The 23,160-nt window shown below is 46.4% G+C and overlaps 1 protein-coding gene across 4 annotated transcripts in view; it reads left to right on the top strand.

Moving 5' to 3' along the window:
- Positions 1-23,160, top strand: part of SLC2A13 (solute carrier family 2 member 13) — a 342,499-nt gene that overhangs the window by 57,132 nt on the left and 262,207 nt on the right. The window lies entirely within an intron of this gene.

Below are 23,160 nucleotides of genomic sequence, written 5' to 3'. Positions count from 1 at the left end.
TTTCAAAGGATTTTTTTGAATTGACTTCTATATTAAATGTTACTGCAGTGAATTGTGATTGCATTAATGACCCATCAGTGGACAAGAACTTGATGAATTTCTTGTGATGTCACCAGTGAGGGAGCTTGATGGCTGCCGTTCCGTCTCACCGTTAGTTGGTGTCTCACAGTGGCCTTGGGCAGCATCCTTGACGGGACAGTCCTACTTTGATGAGGTAGTTCGCTGTACAAGCTGTGATATAAACTGAATCTGCTGAGATGGTATTGTGAGATAGAGGGGCTTGTAATGGATTCCAGGTTGGTCCTTTTTGAAAGCAGAAAGCCGTGGGACACTTAGTTCTTTTGAGGGTCCCCTGATCTTGCAAAGAAAGCCCTGGCAGTGTGAGCACCATTAGTTGTTTTCAAAGATTATTGTCATTTTCATTTCTCCCTTCTTTGGTCAGGAGTTACTCTGCATCAGGTGTCCGTATTTACGTTGAAATACACTGTATTAGCCAGCTTCCCCGCTGCACCTCTGCAGTACCTGAGAGGAGCTTTGTGGGAAGAAAAACGAGGTCTTCAGTCTGGGGCTTGGGTGCCCCATTCGTCTGGCACCCGGTGGAGCAGGCACACAGGAGCAGTCCCCTGGGGAGCCAGGAAACAGAGACAGAATAGGCTAATTCTCCACCTGTGGCGCTGGCACACCGGGTTCTAGTCCCGGTTGGGGCGCCGGATTCTGTCCCGGTTGCCCCTCTTCCAGGCCAGCTCTCTGCTGTGGCCTGGGGAAGGCAGTGGAGGATGGCCCAAGTGCTTGGGCCCTGCACCCCATGGGAGACCAGGAGAAGCACCTGGCTCCTGCCATCAGATCAGCGCGGTGCGCCGGCCGCGGCGGCCATTGGAGGGTGAACCAACGGCAAAAGGAAGACCTTTCTCTCTGTCTCTCTCTCTCTCTGTCTCTCACTGTCCACTCTGCCTGTCAAAAAAAAAAAAAAAAAAAAAAAAAAAAAAAAAAAAAAAAGAAAGAAAGAAAGAAACACACACCCTTCTGTCAAGAACTCCCATGCCAACTTCCCAGAGTGAGCAGCCTGAGACCTACCAGAGGTAGTAATCAAGTCACATCCCCACCCTTAATCCATCAGCCATTGACACAAGGCTTCTGGGTTTAAGTATCTACGTGAGTTTGGGGAGCAAGTCCTGTCCAATGCAGAACATAGCAACATCACATTCATTATTTATTTGTGAAAATTAAATGTTAAAGACATTGGATGTATGATTTAGAGGATATTTACCCTTGGTGCTGAAGATTTCTCATACAAAGAAAACCGTTGGAGAAAGGAGAGCCAGTGTCTGATGTGTGCTGGGTAAGCCCTGATGTTGGGGTTTTAAAGTCGATGATACCACATGGTCATTTTTCTGGGGCAAAGTAAAGCCAACGATGAGGTTAAGTTTTCAGCATTATTAGACCTAGGAACCTTTGTTAGTCTGCCTCCCACGCCTTTCTTGCTGGAGTCACTGCAGTGGTTAGAAGCAGCCCTGGGTGGGGACCCAGACGTCCACACGCGCCTGTGCGTTTGCAGGCCTTTCCCGCTGTGGCGGTTCGCGCTTACTGTGGGAGGCGCCGGCACGCTCCTGAGTGAGGGTCTCCGAGCGCCGGCTTGGAAGGGGAAGAACGGGGTCCTTGTCACAGTCGCTCTGTGACTCCGAGGAGAGCTGCGGCAGCTGCGGCTTCTCAGGTTTTCACTGATGCAGACGTACACGTCATGCTTCAGTGAGCTCTTGGCAGGAACGTCTCCTCATCGCCCAGTCTGTCACGGGGAAAACAAATTGCGTCTCAAGTAATATCAGGGCCAATGGTTTGTGAAAGTTCCGCTAAGTAGTCCAGGAGCAGGGCTTTCTGGTGACCTTGGGCTTTCCTGGTGGACTCTGACAGGCTGCGGGAGTACCAGCAGACAGCTGGGTGAGGAATTGTATGGCTTGCGCCCACTTCTGAAGACAGAATAAAAACTTGAGTGGTAGGATTAATGAAGAGCTAGCTTTCTTTGTAAAAGGACATGTGGGACCAGCGCTGTGGCATAGCAAGTAAAACCGTCGCTTGCAGTGTAGGCATCCCATGTGGGTGCCGGTTCTAGTCCCGGCTGCTCTGCTTCCCATCCAGCTCTCTGCTATGGCCTAGGAAAGCAGTGGAAGATGGCCCACGTCCTTGGGCCCCTGCACCCATGTGGGAGACCCAGAGGACACTCCTGGCTTTGCATTGGTGCAGCTCCAGCCATTACGGTCATCTGGGGAGTGAACCAGTGGATGGAAGACCTCTCTGACTCTGCCTCTCTGTAACTCTGCCTTTCAAATAAATAAATATTTCTTTTAAAAAAGGGACATGTAAAATAGGTACTGGAAAAATGGTAGCTACATATACATATGACTATCTGGCTGTTAACTCTGGTGTTAAGTGTCATTTTATACTATACTTGATCTAAGCCAAAAGGCTGACAAGTGATAAAAGTGTCATTTTACATATGAGATAGAAAGACTTGTTATTCTTGGGTCTCCAAGTTCTCATACAGGTAAATAAAGCAAGATATTAATTCAAGCTTTCAAAAGGAAGAATTTTCTGTAATTTTAAAGCATAATTGGTATTTTAATGTTAGTGTTATCCTCAAAAGCTTGAGGAATTTTTTTAAGACTCAATATGAATTTGAATGTTTACATAAGGGCACTTCAAAAAGTTTATGGCAGATACCTATTATGAAAAAATCTGCATGAGATCTTTCTTTTGCACCAAAATTAACTTAAATTTTGATTTCATTTTTCCCATGAACTTTCTGAAGTACCCCCTTGCTAAATCTGTTAAGTTTTCTTAATCACACAGTATTGCTTGTTTTTAAGCAAGGAAACGCAGTACAACTTTCTTTCTTGAAGTACAAAAGAGGATATGATGCAGTGAAATTTAGCATAGCCATTGATTTTTATTTTTAATTAAATTTTTTCTTATTTGTGAAAACTCTCAAATATAGTATATGAAACCAGGGGTGTGTGTGTGTGTGTGTGTTTTCCTTTGTGTCTCTCCTTATGTCCTTCTCTGTGTACACAACTATGAATCTTTTGCTTTCTTTCTGGACCTGCAAGAGAGAACAAGAATTAAATGTGTTTTTACTGATCTCTTTCCTGGATCTCCAGGTCTGGCCAGAGCACCATGCTGCCCCTGCCATGGGCTTGGTTTTAGATAGAAGATTAGGGGATTTACTTGTTAAGAAAGAGTGGCTAACAAAAGCTAACCTGGACCACTTACATTCTAAAAACGTAAGGTTTGCTTTGGGGACCTGTTTCTTTGAGCCCTTGGGAACTGATTTCTGTATACAGTGGAAAGTAGGGGTTCAAGTCCATGTCTTGGCACATGGATCCTCAGTCGTCTTGTTACCGGGTGTTGGAAGGGCATTTTGCCCTTTATCTAGAGCCCCTCAGACACGGAGCTCTGGCTGGGCCCCATTTCTCTGTGCTGTGCTGTGTTGATCATGGTAGTCTGGGCGGACAGGTCTTGGTGTGTGTGAGGACACGTCCTCCTTAGTTTTTCTCTAAAGTGCTATTCCTGGTCCCACGTTTTCTATCACTGTCAGGTTACAATTTTAATTATTTCTTCCACCTTCCAAGTTTAAGAAGCCCAGAAGCTTAGAATGTTTATATGAATTGATATGAACGTGTATGTCAATTGGGAAGTATTAGCGTGTTTATGCTCTTGAGTTTTCTGTCCCACAAACATGGTAAATCTGTCGGCATTTACGTGTTCTCTAGGATCACAAAGTCAAAGTCTTCTGTTTTTTTCCTGCAGTCTTTTTTATATTTAGTGTTTGGACTTTAGTTTTATGCTACTATTTATTAATGACATTTATGATTTTTGCTTCTAGGTTGTTGCTGGTGTGTAGATACATAGTAGATTTATTCCTGTTTTTTAAAACTTGGGTGACACTGCTGAACTCATTAAATTCTTTTTTTTTTTTCATTTTCGATTCTCTTTATATACAGAAGATCAGTTTGGCATACATTAAGTAAAGATTTCAACAGTTTGCTCCCACACAGAAACATAAAGTGAAAAATAATAGATGATTTTTTTTTTTTGTTTTTTGTTTTTTTGTTTTTTTTTTTTTTTACAGGCAGAGTGGACAGTGAGAGAGAGAGACAGAGAGAAAGATCTTCCTTTGCCGTTGGTTCACCCTCCAATGGCCGCCGCGGTCGGCGCGCTGCGGCCGGCGCACCGCGCTGATCCGATGGCAGGAGCCAGGAGCCAGGTGCTTTTCCTGGTCTCCCATGGGGTGCAGGGCCCAAGCACCTGGGCCATCCTCCACTGCACTCCCTGGCCACAGCAGAGAGCTGGCCTGGAAGAGGGGCAACCGGGACAGAATCCGGCGCCCCAACCGGGACTAGAACCCGGTGTGCCGGCGCCGCTAGGCGGAGGATTAGCCTAGTGAGCCGCGGCGCCGGCCAATAGATGATTTTTTAAATGATGATGAAATCAGATCAGACCTATTGTCATGTTTAATCCCAGTGAGAGTCAAGTTGGGAATTGATAATTTCTTCTTCTTTTTTTTTACAGAAGATCAGTTTAGTATACATTAAGTAAAGATTTCAACAGTTTGCACCCCCATAGAAACACAAAGTGAAATATACTGTTTGAGTACTCGTTATAGCATTAAGTCTCAATGTACAGCACATTAAGGACAGAGATCCTGCATGAGGAGTAAGTGCACAGTGACTCCTGTTGTTGACTTTACCAATTGACACTCCTGTCTATGGCATCAGTAATCTCCCTATGCTCCAGTCATGAGTTTCCAAGGCTATGGAAGCCCCTTGTGAACTCATTAAATTCTAATAACTTATCTATAGTATTTTTTAGATTTAAAAATGTATAATTACACCATATAGGAGGAATGATAATTTTTCCATGTCTTACACATAATTTTTTGCCTTATTTTGCTAAGAACCTGCAGTGTTAACTAGAAGTGGAGACAGCAGGATCCTGTCTTGGTCCCTGTAATTCTTTTCTGTTACTTATGGTGGTTGTTATGTTTTTTTTTTTTTATAAATTCTCTTTACAAAATTAGTATTTTCCTTTTTTAGTTTGCTTTCTTAAATCATGAACCATGCTGAATTTTCTATCGTTTAATACACACGTGTACTATTTCATTTTTGTTTCCTTCATAAAGTAATTACATTAATTACTGTTGTATTGGGGTCTAGTTTTACAGTACTGGGATATCATACATTTCTGTGTAGTGGATTGATTGTTTGGACTGACTGTATTGTTCTAGAATTTTTTCAGCTGCTCATTATTGGGACGGGCGCTGCGCTGGCCTTTTGGGTTTGGACGTGTGAAGCCTGCTCGCAGCTGGGCAGTTGAGGGTGTACAGCTGAAGCAGTGCCCAGAGGATGAGCGCTTTGGCAGCTGGTGCCTGCACCCTAGACCCTGCGTGGATGGGCTGGTGCCCACCTGAGTGTGTCGTGCTTCAGCAGCGGATCTCATTAAACACGTTCTAAGGGACAGCTAGCATTTTGCTCAGGAAGGAGGTACTAACCGCTTCACAGCCGCCCTGAGTGCTGGAGGGAAACTGTGTGTCTTACATGGCCGTGTTCTGTATTGACATCTTTGAGAGGGCCGTGGAACAGAGGTCAGTGCGTGCTGGCCTGTGGGATGGGGCAGAGGTGCAGGAGTTCCCCGGGAGGTGTCTCTCAATGTGGGGGGCGCTGCCTTTTCTGATGGTATGGAAGAGTTGGTGTAAGAATGGCATTTCTAGCCTCCTGAGTGTTTGTGGGAACAATTAAAGGAAGCCATCTAGACAAGAAGTTTTCCTTATGCGAAGAAACACTTTGATTTTTTTAGATCATTGATCCAGTGCTTGATAATTACAGGATGTTCCAAGTATTCCTTTTCTTCCTGAATAAATGTTTCTAGGAATATCTCCATTTCTTCCATGTTTTCAAACTTACAGGCGTGAAGTTAGTGATGGTGGGTCTCTATTTCTTTTTCATGTCTTCCATTTTTGCAGTTAAGAGCTCCTTGATTCTGGGTACTAGTTGCTTAGGGTTGCTTTTTCTTGTGAAATGTAATAATGATTTTGCAGAAGCCAACTTTTGGTTTTTAGTCCTCTTACTTAGGCCTGTCTTCTCTTTCGTCAACATCTGCTCTTTAGGATCTGTTTTCTCTTGCTTTTTAGGTGGCTCTCTTTCCCTACTTTGTCCCAGTGAATACCTTGTATTTTCTGAAATGCCTAAAATTCTTACAGAAATTCTTCTTTGGTTCAGTCCCACAATGATTGATGTGTAGTATTTATAATTTTTATTACTTCCCAAAAATTTAAATATTCAGTTTGTTGTCCTTGACCTGTGGGTTGCATGAAAGTGTACTCTTGACTTCCTGAGTATCTGGTTAGATGGTTTGGGTTAATTAAAACTTTTAAAGTCATTTGTTTGTGTGTGTGATGGTGTAAAAATTGGAAATCATGATTCACTTTATCTTAGCCCTTTGACACATGAGTGGATTGCAAAAAGGTTGTAGAAAAATGGAATTGAATTTAGGTAGGTACCTGATTTTTTTGAAATCCATGGATGAATTTTTCATCATATACTTTTCATATGCACTTTTTTTAAAAAGAATTTTTATTTGAGAAGCAGAATTACAGACAGAGTCAGGTCTTCCATCTGCTGGTTCTTTCCCCAAATGGCTGCAATGTCTGGAGCTGAGTTGATCTGAAGCCAGGAGCCTCTTCCAGGTCCCTCCCACGTGGGTGCAGGGGCCCAAGGACTTGGGCTGTCTTCACTGCTTTCTCAGGCCGTAGCAGAGCTGGATCGGAAGAGGAGCAGCTGAGACATGAACCAGTGCTCACATGGGATGCAGGTGGAGGCTCAGCCCACGGTGCTACTGCACTGGCCCCTCCGTGAGCTTTCCGAAGACTCCTTTGTGTTGAGAGCTAGCGTTATGGACCAGTGGGTGGTCATTTTCTATAAATGCTGCTTTATATATTTGACAGGCTGCGTTACAGACAGAAGGCAAGATTGCCCATCCTCAGATTCACTGCCTAAAGCACTCGGCCGTCTGCTGCTGCTTTCCCAGGCACGTTAGCAGGGAGCTGGAACAGAAGTGGAACGGCTTAGAATCGCGGGAGCACTCACAGTGGGTGCTGGCGTCACGGGCAGCGGCTGAAGTCTGCCCCCGTGCTTGGAGGGGATGTGTGCCCCTCACTGGTTGGATTGTTAGAGTTCATAAATTGGATGCTGGTCCATGTTAACTGCAGTGTTCACACCTGTTATTTTCATGGCGTGTTTGTTTCCTGAGTCTTATTGATTTAGATGTGCTACTGTCGCCCATCATTCTGCTTGTGGATTTGTCTTTTTCTTCTTATGCTTCAGTCAGGTTTTGCTCCATGTATTTTGAAGTCGTGTTGTTAGGCCCTGTGTCTTGTAGTTTCTCTCCCTAGTGAACTGTACACTGTGTCATGATGCAGTAACCCTCTTGATCTGTAGGTAGTAATATTGTGTGCTTCGTACTTAGTGTTGTCTGGATTCCCAGGGCTACCTTAGCTTTCTTTCATTAGACTTTTTTGTTCTTGTGCTCTAATTTTAAAAAAAAATATTCAAATGAAAGAGTTACAGAGACAGAGAGAGATCTTAGAGATCTTTGATCCGCTGATTCAATCCCCAAATGGCGGCCATGGCTGGAGCTGAGCTACTCCGAAGCCAGGAGCTTCTAGTGGGTCTCTTGTGTGTGTGCAGGAGCCCAAGCACTGGACCATCTTCCGCTGCTTTCCCCGTTGCATTAACAGGGAGCTGGATCAGAAGTGGAGTAACTGGTGCCCGCAGGGGATGCTGCCGCTGCAGCCCAGGGCTTGAACCTGCTGCGCCAGTGCCGGTCCCTGTGCTTGCAGTGCTGTGACTGTCCTGTTACTTGTGTTTCCTCTCGAACAGTAAAGTGTAAACTCTAAATCCAGGCTCATCGCTCTTCTTTCTGCCTGGCATGTTTAATCCATTTACCGTGGTGGGGCTCACAGAATGTCACCCCAGAAACCTGGCCTTTTGTGGCTCGTTGAGCGAGTTGGTCTAAAGGAAATGCAAAGTCCCTAAAAGCAGACTGGGAATCAAGGTCCCCCTCAGCACGTGCTGTTTCTCTCCAAGGCAGACAGAGGCTGGCTCTGTCTCGATTTCTCTTCTCTGCGTCAGGACCCACCCGCAGAAGGAGCTTAATTGCCTTCCATCCCCACTCTCAAATCTCCTGTCAGCAGAGACGACGGAGGAATGGAACCACACTCCTGGAGGGACCTCCTGCACAGGATCTGTCTCCGCCCTGGCTTCCCTCAGTTTCCTGGGCGCTTCTTTCCATCTCCAGGACCCCTCATTTCCCTAATAATCCTTGAGAGCCCCTCAGATTGTCTGGGTTCTGCATTCCCCCTCCCATGTAGGAAAGGGAGCATTTAAGCTGAATCCCGAGGGGCTAGTGAGGAGTTGCATGTGTGACTTCGGGCTTAGTTTATTCCAGAGAACCTTCAGAGGTCATAGGGGGACCTATGGCTTATGGGTCCTGGGCTTCTGCAACCTGTATTGTAATTAACATTGCAGTTGAGTTTCTGTCTACCGCTTCATGTTGCCTTTTTTTTTTCAATTGTTTATGCCGCTTTTTCTCTCCTTTTTGCCTTTTTGAAGAATTACCTGTTTTTTCCTTTCCTTTTTTTTAGACCCTTTTTTAACTTTCAGCTAGTGTGGACATAGCATTTTGCTGGTGTAAATTTTTTAACATCCAAGGTTTTTTTTTTTTTTTTTTTTTTTTTTGACAGGCAGAGTGGACAGTGAAAGAGAGAGAGAGACAGAGAGAAAGGTCTTCCTTTGCCGTTGGTTCACCCCCCAATGGCCACTGCCGCTGGCGTGCAGCAGCCGGTGCACTGCGCTGATCCGAAGGCAGGAGCCAGGTGCTTCTCCTGGTCTCCCATGGGGTGCAGGGCCCAAGGACTTGGGCCACCCTCCACTGCACTCACTCCTGCATATTCGACATTGTCGTCAGAAGTAACACAGTGTCTTCATCATAGTCTCCCTTTGACTTTCTCCAGCGTTGGTTCTGTTGCTATATCGGTTGATTCTTTGATGGAGTTGGCATTCATAAGGTATTGCCAGTGGGTTTTTACAATTTGTTTTACAGATTTTCCTGTGTATTTTCCACTTTCTGTGGTTTTAATCCCTTGCTGTATCTTTATTTTGCAGTGTACATTCATAGCCACTGTCTATGTGAAAGACACTTTCAGAATTACCTAACTTAGGGATTTTGCTCAAAGAAGTGTTTTCTTCTTGGGCAAGAAACATGGACTGGCGTGTAATTTCTCACTGCACTGTGAAGCCAGCATTGGCAGTGTCTTCTGGGTTCTGTTGTTAGTGATGAGAAGTCTGCTGGAATTTAATAGAGAAGTTGCAGCAGCAAGCAGATTTCTTGTCTCCTACTTTAGTAGTTTTTCAAAGACAGAGATATACATGGACATTGCCTTTTCTGATTTCCCATGCCTTCCCGTAAGGCTTAAGATGAATGCAGGCATACGGTTGGGATATTTTTGAAAACAGGAAGTAGGGTTCCGGAGTTCCTAGACAGGGGGAACGGATGGACGTTTTTAAGTTTTACACTTAAGGCTTCTCACTGTAGCAGTTCTATCCAGGTGAAGTTAACCTTGGAAAATGCAGAGTGTGAATGCCCTTCCGGAGTGTATCTGTCACCTGGTACTCAGCTGTCATGACTTCCACATCCTCCCGGGCCTGTCTGTCTCATCCAGCAGTCCTCTGATGGTTCTGCGTGTGCTGTTTTCTCTGCAGTGGAGTATTAGCTTCCTGTGTGGACAAGCGATTGAAACGGGCTCTCAGTGCACTTGCAGGTGGAGATGGGGTAAACTGTGGTTGATAAGGGTAAGACAGTGAGTAGGCGTTTTTACAGTTAGAGCATTAGGACGTGTGCGTGGGAGCAGTGCTGTCGCTTCATTCACCCCATCCTTTGTCAAGGAAAATCGCAGCTTCTCTTCCGGCCAGATCTCTGTCTCAGGCGGCTGGCAGAGAAGCAAGCGATAATGCCAGCGTCAACACCTGCTAATTTGGGCCGGAGCTAGATGGTGCCAGCGGAGTCAGAGCTGCTGCTAGCTCTGCGTGCAGAGTGAAAAATGTTCCCAAGCCCAGGAGGATAATGTGCCCATGCATTTTCATCAGCTTGTTCTGAAGCCAGCGGGCGAGAGCCGGGCCTGTCCTTTTCACAGTCAGCTGGCTGGTCCCGTGCTGGGCCTGGCCCTTGGAGTCTGTGTCTGACAATGTCCTGGCTCTGTGGTTAGGACATCTTGCTTATCACCCTTCCTGGATCTGAGGCTCCCACGCACTCTGTGCAGACCCTACAGGCAAAGCCATTGAGACCACAGGTTGTGAGATGAGGCGCTGTGACGAGTGCCTGCTGTTGGAGAGACTTCTGTAAGCAGCCTTGGACTTCTGTGTGCATGCATTGGATTTCGGCATCTCCGTGGAAGGAAGACTTGATCTTGGATACGTCTGTGAAAGCGGTTGTTTGGCTGCATGTGTAAAGAGAACCTAAAAACTTAGCCTCTCTGTTTGGGGTACAGGACTAGAGCCCCTCAGTATAGTCTTTGCTTCATTTTCTTTATTCTTATTATTGTGCTTTGATCAACTCTCCCCACTAATATTTCAAAAGCATCCTCAAGGGGCCGGTGTTGTGGAGCATTGGGTTAAGCTGCCATACTTGTGTCCCGTATCAGAGTGCAGGTTCAGGTCCCAGCTGCTCCATTTCCAGTCCCGCTCCCTGCTAATGTGTCTGGGGAGGCAGCAGAGAATGGCACATGTGGGTGACGTACATGGAATTCCAGGCTCCTGGCTTTGGGCTTGGCCAGTCCTGGTTGTTGTGCCATTTGGACAGTGAACCAACAGATGGAAGATCTCTCTCTTTGTCACTCTGTTTTTCAAGTAAATAAGTATTTTTTAAAGTGTCTTGGAAAGCTTACCTTGGAATAACTCCCCGTTTAAGTCAATGAGAGAAAGCACAGGTTGACTGGCCAATGCCCATCCCCAAGCACTTTAAAATTTATTACCGTTAGGGGCGGGTGTTGTGGCACAGCAGGTCAAATGGCTGCCTGCTATGCTAGCATCCCTTATGGGCACTGATTTTAGTCATGGCTGCTTTGCTTCTGATGCAGCTCCCTGTTAATGTCTGGGAAAGTAGCCACAGATGGCCTGAGTGCTTGGTTCCCTGCCACCCATCTGGGAGACCTGGATGAAGCTCCTGGCTCCTGGCTCCTGGCTTCAGCGTGGCCTGGCCCCTAGCCAGTGTGGATGCTTCAAGAGTGAACCAACAAATGGAACATCTCTCTCTCTCCATCTCTGTCTCTCTCTCTCTCATTCAAATAAATAAATAGATCTTTAAAGATTTTTACTGTAGTTAGATTCCCACAGATGCCGTGGATCGTTTGTGAAGAGTTTGGCAAAATCAGTTTCATGTGCCTGCCTGGATAGCTTAAAAATACAGCTTTTCCCCTTGCATTTTGCCCTGGTCAGGATTTTACTCCGCTTACTGATTTTTAAGTGTAAGCATAGATGCGTTCATTTGCTGCAGATGGAAAGGCAATGTTAGGAGAGGCTGAGCAAGATTACATCTGTTGGTGGGCGGCTCAGACACTCCTCACTACCTTACGCAACTCAGAAACCATGAATAGAGATCTTTCTTAAGTAAGATGGACATTATGATGTTCTGTGAACCTGTGCTTTTTTGAACATTAAAAGAAAAGTAGACCTTTTTGGTCAAATAAGGACTCAGCTGGTGGTTCGAAGTGGTCAGGGGATAGCCCAGAAGTTCTGTCTACATGACTCAAGCAGGGTGCCGCTAGGGACTGAGAGAAGAGAGAAAGCTTGGATGAGGGGGCAGAGGGAGTGCCCCGTGGGCTGGTTGTTCTGGTGGGGTCTGTAATCCAGTCTGAAGGGCAGACACTCAGAGCATTGAAAGCAGCTTTGCTGTGTGTCGTGTTGCTGACTGGTTAAGAGGTAGTTTTAAAGATAGGATATGGTGGTGGTGGTGGTCGGGGTTGGGGGGGTGCTTCTTAAGGGCATCTGAAATTTTTCCTGACAATGACTTTCACATCCCCACTCCTGAAAGACACCCCGCAACATAAAAAAAACTCTCCTCGTCAGTTCCCAGTCCTCTGCAGTGGCCTGCTTTTTTATGACATTGTGGAGAACCCAGGCTTCTCCTTCCTGCCCTAGCATAAAATACATTTTTTTAAATCAGTTTTTGTTATTTTCTCAAATTACAGAATTTCCCAGTCCCTTTCTCTCCCTTAGCACCTGCACCCCAGACCTTTTAGGCCTCTTAGTGATTTCTTGTTTCAACAGTGTCTTTTGTCATTTTAATTTCCCATGCTTTCCTTTCTTGGAGAGCATCTCTGGTTGCTGTCCCGTACTTTGGATTCAGATCTCACAGGGGACAGTTCTGTTCTCTGTGGGCTTCCAAAGGGTGTTTCCTCCCGATACTGTGGATAATTTCTGTGGTTAAATTTTTATTGCTCCTGCTGCCCTTACTCACCCCACCTGTGTCCTTGTTGAATTTCATTCAGTTGTCTCTTCCCTCCTCATGGCTCTCTCAAGTACTTCTTCTAGACAAGATCATATGTTTTTATACTGAAGAATGGCTTAAAAAAATGAAGGAGTTTATTCGGGCATTTGACACAGTGGTTTAGATGCCGCTTGGGGATTGGTGCTGTGGCTTAGTAGGCTAAGCCTCTGCCTGCAGCACCAGCATCCTATTTGGGCGCCAGTTCATGTCCCAGCTGCAGCTCTTCTGACCCAGCTCCGTGCTGTGGCTGGGAACGCAGTAGAAGGTGGTCCAGCTGCTTGGGCCTGTCAAGGACTGGGAGACCTGGAAGAAGCTCTTGGCTCCTGGCCTCAGATCAGCTCCAGCCTTGTGGCCATCTGGAAAGTGAACCAGCACGTGGTAGTTCTCTCTCTCCTTCTCTCTCCTTCTCTCACTCTCACTCTCTTTCTCTCTCTACCCTGTCTCTCAAAATAAATAAATAAATATTCTTAAAAAAAAAAAAGGTGCTGCTTGGGATGCTTACCTCCCGTATGGGAGTAGCCACATTCAAGTTCCCACTCCCCTCCCAGTGTCGCTTCCTGCTGACATGCAATGCTGTAAGTTTCTGGGTCCCTGCTACCCCTGTGAAGAGACCTGGATTGATTCTTGGCTCTCAGCTTCCACCTAGTCCATTCATGCTGGTTGCAGGCATTTCGGAGTGACCTGTGGGCGGGAACGTTTCTCTCTCTCTCTTCCTCTCTCCATCTCTGTGTATTTGTGTTTGCTTCTTTCTCTGTCTCTCAAATAAATGAAATAATTTGTTGTGAATTGGGGGGGCATAAGCTGTGTTCATTTGATATTTTGCTACTCTAGTGCATCTTAATAATCCCTTCTACTGGCCGGCGCTGTGGCTCACTAGGCTAATCCTCCGCCTTGCAGCGCCGGCACACCAGGTTCTAGTCCCGGTCGGGGTACTGGATTCTGTCCTGGTTGCCCCTCTTCCAGGCCAGCTCTCTGCTGTGGCCAGGGAGTGCAGTGGAGGATGGCCCAAGTGCTTGGGCCCTGCACCCCATGGGAGACCAGGAGAAGCACCTGGCTCCTGTCTTCGGATCAGTGCGGTGCGCCAACTTCAGCATGCTGGCCACGGCGGCCATTGGAGGGTGAACAAATGGCAAAGGAAGACCTTTCTCTCTGTCTCTCTCTCTCACTGTCCACTCTGCCTGTCAAAAAATAAATAAATAAATAAATAAAATAAAAAAATAATCCCTTCTACTTTGCTCCTCATCTGTATATATGTATTGCATAAATATTTCTACAGCCTGGTTCTGGTCCTGGGTGCACCTTGCTCCATGCATATCCCTTGTGTGTCTCACCAGCACCTTGCAATTAAAATCTGCACGTAAGTGATTCATAGCCTTTTAGCTCCCATTTAGGTTCGTGGGATTGCTTGACCTCTGCGCATCTTTGTCTCCATGTCACGTGGAGTTAAATGTGATGAAGCGCTACTTGGGCTCCCGTTTGCTGACTTCACTGCCGTGGGGGGAAGCATATTGATTTCTTATTAAACCTTTGGGCGCTCTGAAGTCAGCCGTAAAGGCTTCTATTCTCTAGCCTCCCACACGGCTGACTCCCCGTACCTTTGAAACCTCCTCAACGCAGCCCCAACAGTCTTCAGGATATCTCCTCCCATCAAGAAGTTCCCACCTCCTCTGTGCCTTCCAGGAACATTCCTTCTCTTTTTGATGTTTTCATTTTTTGAGATGAAACTCTTAGTTTTAGTTCATGAATGTTTTCCTAGAGAGGCAGAACATTGCTTTCAGTTCCTGAAAGCTGCAGGCTCCTCCAGTGTGTGTGGAACAAGACGGCAGTGGTTATGTGAATTATGTGAATCTGCATATTCCAGTGTTGCCGTTTAAAATGTTTTGTACCACAAGGATTCCAAACTGGTGTCCAGACGGTTGCATGTGGCTGTGGAAGGAGGTGTTTTCTTGGACTGCTTACTTTGACCACTGGAGTTGCATGTTGGTTGTCATCACAAGTGATGTAATAACTGATATTTCTGCCCAGCTTACAAAGACTTGAGGCCCCTCTTAAAGAGATAAGACTGTTTTAAAGAGAAGTAAAACGTTTGCAGCATCGCAAATGAAAGTAATGACCTTGTGGAAAAATACTGAAAGTTGTAACCAGATCTCAGCAGTGGTTACCTGTAGGTGATAAAAGGTGATTTTTGTTTACCATGCTTCTTACCTGCGGTTTCCACATTCTCCCTAACTTATGTTTACTTTGAGTTAAAGACCAATCAGCTAACCCTGATAGAAAATAAAAATGCATTTATTGTATGCACCGCACAGCACCAATCCCCAATTGTTGATGGGTTGGTGCTGTGGCTTAGCGGGTAAAGCTGCTGCCTGCAATGCTGGCATCCCATGTGGGCACTGATTCTAACCCCAGCTACTCTACTTCTGATCCAGCTCTCTGCTATTGCCTGGGAAAGCAGTAGAAGATGGCCCAAGTGCTTGGGCCCTTGCATCTGCCTGGGAGACGTGGAAGAAGCTCCAGGCTCCTTGCTTCAGACTGGCCCAGCTCTGACTGTTTAGGCCATTTGGGGAGTGAACCAGCGGATGGAAGACCTCTCTCTCTCTACCTCTGCCTCTCTGTTAATGGGGTGGTCACAGCCCCCTTGTTTTCTGTGCTACAACTTGCCTGGGTGTCAAGACCACACCTGGACATCTGGTAGGCATTCAGCAATGGGGGATTTCCTTTTTTTAAAGATTTATTTATTTTTTTGAAAGGCAGAGTTAAAAACTTGAAATCCAGCTTGAAGAAACGAACACAGTCCAGACTGGACTGAGAGGTTACAGTGACGAAAGACATGGGCAGATGGACAGAGTGTTGTCAAGTCACCCAGAGGGAGAGGTCCCTACAGGCCGGCAGAGACTGCCTGGCACCGTCCCTGGGTTTGTTAAGAGCTCCTTAGGACTCGAGAATGTTGGCTGTGCTCTTAATCTCCCTACACACAGTAATCCTGCCTCCTTCGCATCTTTCATTGCAGCCCTTTCGTGCTGGGTTTGAGGCCTAGTGCCATGGGAAGTTGCCTGGCATCCTTTCTGATTGTCTTCCGCCGTCCTGGAGGAAAGGGAGGGCTGGATTCTGAGTCGTCAGCAGCCCCATAGCTGTAGCAGCTTGACTGTGTGGAAGAATGCACACATCCACTGTGGGCAAGAGCGTTGAGCTGAGACAGCGCAGCCAGAGGCCCTGTTTCCCTGGACTGGTTCTGCTCCTTTTATTAAAATCCCTTCTTTAGAGATGATGAAGCATTAATTTACAAAATGAAATTAGGACATCATAATCCTCCTGTTCAAGCAGCATTATTATTAAGAGGCAGCTTCATGTGCCTCTGACAAGCTAATTAGCGGCTGCCTGGCTCATGCTAGGAGGTGCTGGGATTCGTGGGGCTCTATCCATCGCAGCAGGCTTTCTAATGCTATTTGGTTATGAAATTACTTACCGTTCTGACTCAGGCCTTTCAAAGGGCTTCCAGCAGGTTTGAAAGCTGGCTTCTGCACCCTGGCGCGTTCTCTGCTGTTTGGACAGTGAGTCAGCCTGGCCACGTGGCGGGGGTGGGGTATCCAGCTGCTCTGCTCTGGGCCGCTCCTCCTGCCAGGCGTGGTAATGAGTTTTCATCGATGTAGACCTTATTGCATTGTAAGAGATCGAACTTGTAAGCATTATCAGGAAACGATGCAACATGGTGTTTGGGGCCTTAGGATTACTCTAATAAGTTAGCATCAACGGCTTGCATCACTCCATTCTTGGTGTTGATTTCAGTTCATGAGTTTAGCACGGACTAAAGATGATTAATTTTTTCTTTATTAGACGTTTATTGAATGATTGGAAATCAAAAACTCTGCTGAGTCTGCTAAATTTTATGTATGGTCCGTTTTCTCCATGTAGTGCTCAAGTTTTAATTTGGAGGAATCTCACATCATCATCTTCAGCTTATGGTGTCAGAGCAAAAATATGAGGCTCGATGCTTTTCCTTTCTTTACAGCAGTGTTTCAGGGGAAAACAGGAGAAGTTCTTGCTCATGCATTTGTGTGTTTCTGTGGTTTATCTAAATCTAAGGAGGAGTTACACAAGAACATAGTAGTGATTTAAAACAGACTTTAGAGTTAAGTGGTTTCACCTAACTGTCATCTTTTGGAACAATGAGCTTTGTCTAGAGACAGAAATTCATTTATTTCTCTGAAGTAGGAAGCAGATTTGGGGATATCAAAAGTTAATGTCCGAAGTTTTATGGAAGTAGGTTTCATGTTTAAAAATCTATCAGTTGTGGTTTGCATGGGTTGTTTTTGTGAACAGAAGATGAGATAACAGGGTCTTTGCCTACCATACTCAAATAGTATTGGGCAGACGGGAGTGAACATGGAGCCTTCTACTTGTCTGCTTTCATCAAGTTTTAAAATTAGCTCAAAATTGTTCAAGTAATATACTTCATTTCCCATTTTTCTTTGTAAGAATTGATTTACTTGAGAGAGAGAGGGCGTGAGTGAGAGCACGTTCTGGGCCTGGGCCAAGCCACAGCCAGGACCCAGGAGCTCCCTCCGGGTTTCCCACGTGGGTGGCAGAGGCCCCAGTACGTGGGCTGTCTTCCACAGCCTTCCTAGGCGCTCAAGCAGGGAGCTGGATTGGAAGCCAAGCAGCCAGGACTCCACACTCCAACACGGAATGAGGCATCAGAAGTGGTAGCTTTACCCATCATGCCACAGTGCTGGCCCCCTCAGATTTCTTATTCTTTGCTGATACACCTGGTGGCAGTCCCACAGCAGGTGGTAGGGACGGGGAAGAGAGGATGCCATCGGGTCCCTGGCATGCAGTATGTGCTCCAGCTCAGATAGGAGGATCAGAAGTAAAGGTGTTTCTGAGCATTTCTGAAGAATCAAGTTCTACACTAGGCTTAGCACTGGGTTCTTGAATGCACATTTCAAGGGTTGGGGGCCCTCTCTGAGCCAAGGTTGCTCTGTGAGTTTCAGAAAATCTTACTAGGCAGCTCCAGAGGAGGCTCTCCCTGTCCTAGAGGGCCATGAATGATGTCTGTGCTGCCTGCCTCCCGGAGGGTGACACTGTGGTCCCAGGAGAAGCCCTCCGAGGTCACCAGGCGTCTGCAGGAGAGGGAGATGCGTGCTGGGCGTCTGTGTTCTCATTTCCTCCCCCACTGCAGTCCTTTCATGATGGGAATTCTGAGGACTGTGGTGGGCGCTGTTTGCCTGTTCCGTGTCTGAGTGGTCTGATGCCTTCCCATAGTTGCCGTGTTGTGCATCAGCCGCACAGCAGCACCTTTGGTGGTGTCTCCCTCCCATGCCCTACTTGGCCCAGCCCCTCATTGAAGATGCCTCGAAAGACATCTGGTGCCGGAAGTAGAAGCCGTGGAGAAGCAGCACTGCTCCTCTCCGTGTCCTGCTGGGAACACAGGAGCATGTGGGCTGTCACTCAGCACCGTCTCTCCAGCTGTCTGTAATGCCCCCTTCCACCCACTCAAGGCTCACTCCCCACTGTCTCCTGTGTCTTTGCCTCTGAACTTCTCCCAACAAACCAAATCGCTCAGCTGTTTTGTTTTGGTCTCCGACCTTTTGTGCCCAGCAAGCATGGATAGAGCTCAGAAAGTAGGCTGAGAAGGTCCAGATTCTCCCTTGAGGGTTCGGGAGCTAAAAAAGAGAGGCTGGTTATTCTGGCAAAGACTTTCTGGATATGGAGGTAGGAGAGTGACTGGGAGCATCCCCGTGTACGTAGGACTCAGCTGGCTCGCTGGCCGCCTGTGTATTTCACACCTCATCTCTGACTCAATCTGGCCGTGACTTAACCTGATAAGGAATAACCTGGTTATCTTCCTCCCAAACCTCCTCCTCCTCCTCCTGCATTTCCTTATCTCTATGCAAAGTACCCAGCATGCTCCTGGCCTCTTATTCCAGACATCTGAACGTCATCCCGACTTCCTTTCTCCCTCAAATCCCACCCAAACCCTCCTTATCCCAGAAACAGCATTTACTTCTCTCATCTCCCCATTTCACTCCATCTCCACTGTTGCTAATGCACAGGGGGTGTTCAGATTGTTCACGGACAATGCATGTTGTGAACTGCGCATGGATTTAAAAATTCTTTTACACCAGAATAATCCTGTGCAACGTATTATAGCATGTCTGAATAGGATCTCATTTGAGACAGTAAGAAGAATAAAACATCACCATAAAAAGAGCTCTTATCAGTGCACCATGAATTCTGCTAAAACTGAAGCAAGAATAGAAATCGGATTGATGACGAAGCTTCGGTGGAAGAATGGTGAAACCCTGATGCTCTGTGACAATTGTACAGGGCAGTGCCTCAGGAAGTCTGCTGTTTACAAAAGGGTCACACGTTTTAAGAAGGTGTAAGACAGTGTGGAGAACGAAGCCCACGTTGAAGACCATCCATGCCAGTTTGTGAGAAAAAAGTTAATATTGTTCATGTCCTAGCTGAAGAGGTCTGACAGCCGACTGGAGATGTGATAGCCAATTCCTTAGATGTCTCAGTTGGTCCTGCTTACACAGTGCTGCCTGAAAAATCCAAGTATAGCAGACTCTATGCTGATGGGTACTAAGACCGTTCTCCCCAGATCAGCTGTAGACAAGAGCAGAGCTTTCAGTGGAGACTTTGAACAAGTGGGAGCAAGGTCCTGAAGCTTTGCTGTCAAGAGCTGGAGCAGGAGATGAGACTGGCTTACGTGCTGTGATCTGAAGACAAAGCGCAGTCAAAGCAATGGCTCCATAGAGCGGGAAGTGGTCCAGTCGCAGCAGAAGTGGGTTGCTCAGGGGAAGAACGTCATGGAAACAGTGTTTTGGGGGTTGCTGAAGACATTATGATGCTTTCTGGAGGCCAAAGCACAAGAATATTTGCTTATTAGGAGAAGATTTTGAGGCAGTCAGCTAAAATGTTCGCAAGAAACACCTGGGAAAACTTCACCACGGTCCTTCTCCACCACAAGGCTCCTGCTTACTGCTCTTGTCACAGGAGGGCAGTTTTGTGGGTGTCCATGGGAAACCATTAAGTGTGTGTCTCTCTGTCCTGACTTGACTCCTTCTGACTCTCTCTGACTGTTTTCTCATCTTGATCTTTAAGGGACACTCGTCTTCCTTCAGTTGGTCATGTAAAAAGGAGCACATTGACATGGTTACCCCTGGCATGCTTGGTACTGTAGGGATGGACTCAGTGGCCGATACTGTTGCTTGCAGTAGTGTCTTGAACTTGATGGAGCTGTTGAAGAATAAAGTTCATAATTTTTATTTTCAATTTTGTTTTCCACAAGCTTTGTGAAGACTTCTCAGACTTGTTAGTCAGCTGCAATCACTTTTCCATACTCCAGCCAGAATGATTCTTTACAAATGTGATGTGATCATGCCTTTTTCTCCTGTCCACTATTCAGATGCTTGGGTCTCTCCCTCCCCCACGTCATCCACACACTTACTCTGTCTTGGTCTCTCTATCTGCTTCTCCGAAGACCCTGTGTCATTCCTTATGTCTTAAGGCTCATGTTGCTGCGGCTGCTCCCCTCTTCTTCCTTGTTCTTCTTTAGTTTTTAAATTAATTTATTAATTTGAAAGGCAGAGCAACAGAAAGGGAGGGAGGGATTGATTTTCTGCCCACTGGTATACTCGCCAGGCGGCAGCCGACAGCCAGGTCTGAGCCAGGCAGAAGCCAGGAGCCAGGAACTCCATCCTGGTCTCCCACACAGGTGGCGGGGTCCCAAGTTCTGGGGCCGTCTTCTACTGCTTTCCCAGGCATGCTAGCAGGGAGCTGGATTGGGAGCACAACAGCCAGACTGGAACTGCTGCTCCGATCTGGGATGGCCGCGTTGCAAGGGGTGGTTTAACCCACTGTGCCACAATGCCCACCCTAAAGCTTCTACTTCTCTGTGCAGAACTGTCTGCTGGATCTTTGGTAGCTGTTGTCCACTCACGGTCAGTGTGCAACAGTTGCCAGCATCACAAGTTAGAACTCAGGGTAGAGCTTCACCCCCACCCGTCCCGTGTCATTGTGAAGTTTGATTGCAAGTGTTTGTCAGTAGGGGTTGCATGTAGCTTCCTTTGTATCTTTTCTTGTTTGTGTTTATCACATCCACACGTAATCCAGATTGAAATAAATTGAAACAATAGGGATGCCTCACAGCTAGAGATAATGGTGATAAGAGAAATGATTGTTGATGCTGCCGCCTGCCTTCCGTATGCTAGACACAAAGCCTTGTGCTGTACTCACTCACTGAACTCTCTCAACCCCTCTGCGGGGGTCCCTGAGACTTTTATTGCGATTCTTCACATTTTATGGGCAAGGAGTTGGGGGCCCAGAAAGCTGCAGCAAGTTGCTCTGTGTACCCAGCTGGAAAGAGGCAAGGTTGGAGTTGAAATCCACTGGTGGCAGAGCCCACCCTTGGGTGTGATGCTCAGCCCCTAAACTCCTTGCTTGGGGTCTCACTGCCTGGTTCTTCCACTCCTTTTTCATGCGCCCTGGGTCTAGGCCCTACTCCTGGAGAGGGAGAGCAGGGGACATGTCCTTCCCAGGCAGTTTTTTTTTTTTTTTTTTTTTTTTTACAGGCAGAGTTAGAGAGAAAGAGAGACAGAGAGAAAGGTCTTCCTTCCATTGATTCACTCCCCAAATGGCCGCCATGGCCGGTGCACTGCGCCGATTTGAAGCCCGGAGCCTGGTGCTTCCTCCTGGTCTCCCATGCAGGTGCAGGGCCCAAGCACTTGGGCTTCCCAGGCATTTTTGAGGATTAAGTCAGGTGGTGGCCCTCTGTAAGTTCTCTAACATAGTACAGGCAGTTGTTTAAACACTCCTCTGGGTTTCTCTCCAACTCTCCATTGGGTGGTTTTGTCCCTTCTGGTTCTCTAGTCTTCTCTTCTTGCCATTGCCTATTGCTTGTCAGTGCTCTGGTGTTATAAACCATCCTCCTGATTTCCCCTTTGCCGGGACTTGCGGTCTAGACAGTGGTCGTGGCTCCCGGACTGAAGGGAGCAGCTGAGTTGCTATTAACGACCACACTGAAGCAGCAAACAAAATCCAAATGATGAACTGGTGTTTGGTTTTTAAAAGTTGATCGAGATGTTGTACAAGTAAAAGAGCTAAGAGAATATGCAATTAAGTTGTCAACATTGGCAGCAAACGTTTCTTCTTTCCAAGTTAAATGAAGGATTTTGGGGGTAGTCTGTGCTGTTAAACGGCTTAGCAGTCAAGTGGAAATTTTCAGCTGTGTAGGTAATGATTTAATTGTACAGACAACATCTAACACATGCCTGTTAGTCTGTGAAGCTCATAAAATCATAAGATTATTTTTAGTGTCTATATATTGACAAATGCTATTTAACAAATGACATTGGTGGAAATAACCATGTGTACTTCTGAGTTTTTTTTTTTTTTTAAATAAAATTGTTTATTTGAAGGGCATTCTGACACACACAGAGACAGATCTTCCATCCACTGGTTCACTCCCCAAAAGGCCACAAGTGAGACTGCGCTAGCCCAAGGCATGGAGTCTGGGACTCCATCTGGGCCTCCCACGTGGGTTGCGGTCCTAAGTAGTTGAGCCATCTTCCACTGCTTTCCCAGGTACATTAGCAAGGAGCTGGATCAATGTAGAGGATTTGTCTGTCAAGACTTGAACTGGTGCTCATATGTGACACCAGCTTAACCTGCTTCCCACCCAGTGCTGACCCCAGCTCTGGGACTTAGGAGTCTGACTTGTGTGCATGTTGTTGTAAATAACACAGTGAATTTTTCATGAGTAAATACATATTACTTTGATCGGTCTGTCCATTTATTTGGCTTGTTCAAATACAAAACTAATAAAAAGAGTGAAAAATATATTTATAAAAGTGAAGATTTAGCGCATCAGGATATCAGAAGGCATTTTAGTTCACAAAACAAATATGAAGCCCATAACACTGGGCAGAGAGAGGCAGATCTCTTCGATTGTCTCTGTAGAGTGAGAAGCAAGAAATGCTATGCGATTTTTAATGGGCATCAACAACAGAAGTATCAGTCATTGAGAAGCACATCTCTTGTAGTTACTGAGATGGTTGAGAAATGTCTCTTACTGTAGGAAATGTGACAGATGGCACTGCCAGCAGAAAACACAGCCACAGGCTTCTCGGTGCTGCCGCCTTCAGCACGCACTACTGTTTGGCATCGTTGAGGTCAACTTGTTGAAGTCAATTCTGTGTGAGTCCGATATACAACATACTGAGGTTCTGGCTGAATTGAGGGGTCAGTTTGCAGCATCTGCAGAAACAAAGACTAAATTTTCTTAGTAACCCTGCTTAGTTTTTTTTGTTGAGTATGGATTAGATACTAGTTTTAGGCGAGCTACTCAGAAGTGTTGGAAGTTGGAAACACCACAGCATCACAGGCAGCAGCTTCCGCTGTGCCACAGTGCACGCCCCGTCTTTGTGTTTTTTATCTGGAGGAAGTGAGAAGGCTCATTCGTAGGCACTCTAAGGTTATCTTAGGTCTTCAGCGGCGTTGTCATGTTAGGCTTCCACGTGGTAATGTGAAAAATGGTACTCTCGAGACTGGAGTGTCCCATGG

The sequence above is a fragment of the Oryctolagus cuniculus genome, chromosome 9 (genome assembly GCF_964237555.1).
Source record: "Oryctolagus cuniculus chromosome 9, mOryCun1.1, whole genome shotgun sequence".
Classification (NCBI taxonomy): Eukaryota; Metazoa; Chordata; class Mammalia; order Lagomorpha; family Leporidae; genus Oryctolagus; species Oryctolagus cuniculus.
Note: the sequence above shows the minus strand (reverse complement) of the source record. Positions and strands in the feature narration are given on the sequence as shown.